This window comes from Mastigoproctus giganteus, chromosome 13 (genome assembly GCF_048544385.1).
Source record: "Mastigoproctus giganteus isolate SK-2022 chromosome 13, ASM4854438v1, whole genome shotgun sequence".
Lineage (NCBI taxonomy): Eukaryota > Metazoa > Arthropoda > Arachnida > Uropygi > Thelyphonidae > Mastigoproctus > Mastigoproctus giganteus.
Genome location: NC_143587.1, coordinates 170422983 through 170427467, shown reverse-complemented (window position 1 = coordinate 170427467; position 4485 = coordinate 170422983).

Below are 4485 nucleotides of genomic sequence, written 5' to 3'. Positions count from 1 at the left end.
GGAACCATCATTGACAAGAAATTAGCATGGTTCTGAATATGACTTGCATGGAGTTGTTTCACATTGAGTTGGTAGATTTTGAAAATAGGAACATTCCAACTCTGTGTTAGTTCAAGAAGGCGTAGGCCTACTGATCGTATTTTGCTAAGATTATTTATATATAGCCCTAGCATTGGTGGATTAAAGAGATATAGCTCAATAGGATGCGTGCAGAAACTTTGTATTTTGGCTTCATACTTAAGTAGTAGTTTTTTTCTGCGGAGGTACATGAGCTTCAATTTCCGACCCATTTAGACTATGGGTCGGAAATGCTCTGAAAGCACCAAGTGCAATCCGCAAAGCGCTGTACTGTATAGAATCTAGCCAGCGCAGTGTACTCCTCTGGGCAGAATCATAGAGAGGAGCACCATAACCCAAACGCAATCTGATCAATGCTCTATATAACAACAGCAAAAATTTACGGCTTGCTCCTCAAGACAGGGTAAATAAAGCTTTTAGTAAGTTAGTAGATAGGGTAGGCAACTGGCGATATGTACAGCCCCCCTCTCCCGCCTATTCCCCTATTACCTCTTTGACGGGTGATGGGCGCATGGAGGATGACTATACAACTATGTTGCTTGACCACGTGTTCGTTCTTATGTTAATTGAACAAATTGGTCCAACCAGTTAAGTGACGTAATGGGATAGCAGATATGGTCGTGGACCGGCTTGGAATGCCGTTTTAAAAACCCAAGCCGGTTTGAGTTTTAAACACCCAAGCCGGCTCGGTTGGCTTGGGTTTTTATGTTTCCTTGTGTTTTTTTCCTCAATCACATTAGGTCGATGTTTATAACTGTCACAGAGAGGGATATTAAAGTGTTTTTGATTGGCGGTTTTTCGGGAAAGAGTATATATATATTTTTTCTGGTTGATACATATTCAACATGCTAAGGCAATGTTAAGCCAAATGTAAATTATTATTTTAATGCGTCAGCATTTATTGATTAAAGCAGTGGAAAAGTAGGTCACAACATATTTCGGTGAGGAATCAGTTATAACGAAAAAAAAAACATTTATTGATTAAGACATTGCTAAGCCAAATGTAAATTTTTATTTTTTAATAAAAATTTTTGTATGATTTCTATGCCGGAATTATTCATAAACTATTTCTGTGATGAACAAACTACACAACGTTTCCCCACATAACTCGCTAGCTCTGCGTGAGTGCGACATTTCAGGATGCAACTAATGATTTTTTTTCTCCTAATATATATATAAATAAATAAATATATTTTCTGTTTATACTCCTGGACGACCAAATGGTCTGAGGAGTTCACAAGATAGACAGAATAGAAGTAACAGCACCGTATTTTAACAGTCAGGGGTTCGAACCCCGGTCAATCAAGGCACGTGTACTTATGCACCCGCACGCATGACCACTCGTCTACGGCGGCCATCATATATATATATATATATATATATATATATATATATATATATATATATATATATATATATATATATATATATATATATATATATATATATATATATATATATATATATATATATATATATATATATATATATATATATATATATATAGACGTAAACAAACACAGTATATGTATATATATTGTGCCCTGTTCGCCCCATATTTTAAACTTAGTTGTAAACAAAAATTTCGCTGGAGGCAATTAGATATTCAATGTACAAGATTTATCCGAATTTTTTCAGCTTTAATTCGACGACGTTAGCCAATTCTTGTTGAATATGTTCCTCAATTTACTTTTAAGCCTCTGCCTTACACCAGATGGGAAAGCATTCAAACCTTTTAAATATCAGATTGGTGACATTTATGATGCGTTGCTTGAAATAAGTGAAAATAAATCCAAAGATGCTGTCGCACGTGTGCAGGCAAAGTCATTAGCGGGCAAAATACGATCGTTCAAATTTCTTTGTTTGACATTAATTTGGCACGACATCGTGTCAAGAATTCCTATTGTTAGCAGCATGCTTGAAGATCCCGAAGTTAGTATGAACACTACCTTAGAATCACTTTATAATTTGAAAAAAAAATTAAGAAGTAAGAAATGATGCTGTAATTTATTTCTATAGAAAAAAATTATCTGAGGAAGGAATATACTGCCCAAGATGATTTAAAATATCTTGTGGAAAACAATTTGACATCAACGTTTACCAATGATAACATTCATTGTGAGGGGCGGCCATTTTCCTATCGCACAACGCGGAAACTACCCTAAGAGCACCTGTGCATATTTGTGCCAAAGTACTGAGTGTATACCTCTATGAAATAAAATGAGTTAATTTCTTCAGTTTATTCTCTCACGAAACATATTGTGCTAATCAGTTAAAGTTTAAAAATTTTCTGTAAACCGGCTATTTGCATGCTGGTTTATGTTATGTGATGTTATATTCACATAATATCACTGACTGCAATATATATATATATATATATATATATATGTACACACACCTTTTAGCTTGCTCGCTTTTGAAACCAAAACATAAATACTTGGAATTTAAGAAGGAAGATTTAGTAAATATGGACAATTGTTATAAAAATCTCGAGGCATTGCTTTGACGAGTTTTCCATTTTCTGCTAAACCGCCCGATCTTTGCGGCTGTGTCCTGGATTTCAGCTTGCTGCCGTGTTTCCATTTTAGCGTATTAGGACTGTAAGCGTAAAAATTGAAACCTTTAGGGAAAATATGAAATATCAGGTTTACCTATACTCCACTCTTTGTCCAGGAGGAAGGTTGTTCTGCGCTGTTTTCTCCTTTGCACGTCTGACCTAACTATAAATAACGCATTGCAAATGACAGGATGTGAACTGCAGGAGATCGCCTGTACTGAAAACACAAGGACTGTTGAATATATTCCGATGTACTGCACGCTTGAAAAGTTCTGGTGTTTGGGGTTTGAATTGTCCAATCAGCCATGTAATCTATAAAATCGGGTTGGCTTTCGAAAAATTTTCTTACACTTTCCCAAACTTATTTCTTCTTTTTTTCTTTGCATGTGTATTTGTGAAAATTCTGCTGCCACCTGTATTTAAGGAATTTCAGATTGCAATTTTTGCTTTATTTCTTGGTGTATAATAAACTCGATGCATTGTTTGATATGATATTAACGTTTTGATTTTTTTTAGCTTTCAGCTATCGTCATAATAACTTTTCTTAAATTGTATACAGCACGTCAGTTCACAGAAACTCATTAGAACTGTAATTCGTTACTTTTGAGAAGGCGAGGACTTCCTTTTACACTCTTTGACTTTATAAAAATAAAATAAAAACAGAACAGTTCTGTACCGGGTACATAATGTGTCCTGCCGCTAGCATATTTAATGTGTTTTACATTTAAGAATAATTGGCAGTCGTTAAAAACGTTTTAATTTTCAGATAAAAATATTCATGGATAATAATATAACAATGTTTTTTTGGTTTTTTTTATTAAGTTAAGGAACAAAAAGTTGTTTAGATTGGAGCAAGCGAGAAACTAGACTTACTTCCATTTAGCAATATGAGGTGGAAAAATTCAAATAGGATAGTCTGATGAATATGCGACATTTATTTTTATTTTTATGATTGAATACCATCCAGTATTCAATCATAATCAAGTGTGGTCAATTATTAAATCAGTTTGAGTTAATGATCGACCAGATTAATTTCATAATTCTCCATTACCGATAATCTGTAAAATTACAAATGCGCATGCGCAACAACCAGTAGAGGAACATGGCACTCAGTAGAGAGGAGCTATGTCAAGAAACAGTAATTATCGCACCCTATCGTACATGCTCAGTTATGTTGTGATCACGATGGCGGTAATTTAAGATTGTTTGGTGGCAAATTAATTGACGTGAGAGAATAAAGACTCATCTGTAGTACACTTTTATTCGAAGTTGTTCTCATTTCCCTCGGTTCTCATTTGAGACTGATTTACCATCTATTGATTTACTTTCGGCAAAAAAACAACATTTTAACTTTCTTTACGTCCTTCTTCTTCCTATCTTGCTTGCCACTTTTGCAAGAATTTCACAAATTACTCTTTCTCTCAGTATTAAAGCTTTCAATCTGAAACACTGGTAGTTCTATCAGGTTAGGCATGTTCTAAGTTCCAAAGCAACTAAGGCTATGAGGTGTTATTATTGCGTCCGTAATTGCGGGTATTCTTCCCAGGACAGGAGAGAAATTGAGAATAATAATAAAACAAGTGCTTCTCGTTGTCACAGAAGTCATCCCACGTACAGTTTTTCGTTTTAAACAATCAGCGGTTAATATGTTAAATGCAGACTGTTTTAAAACTCGGATACAGGAAGGACGTATTACTTTTGCATTCGCTGAGAGTGTGTCAGTGTTAAGTACGTGCAGAAAATTCTGCCCTATTCGTGAAGCAGATGGCGCTTCGGATTGTTTCTACATTACATTATCCACGCATGCATTCTGAAACAACAGAGTACTCTACAGGTATTGAGGCTAGCAA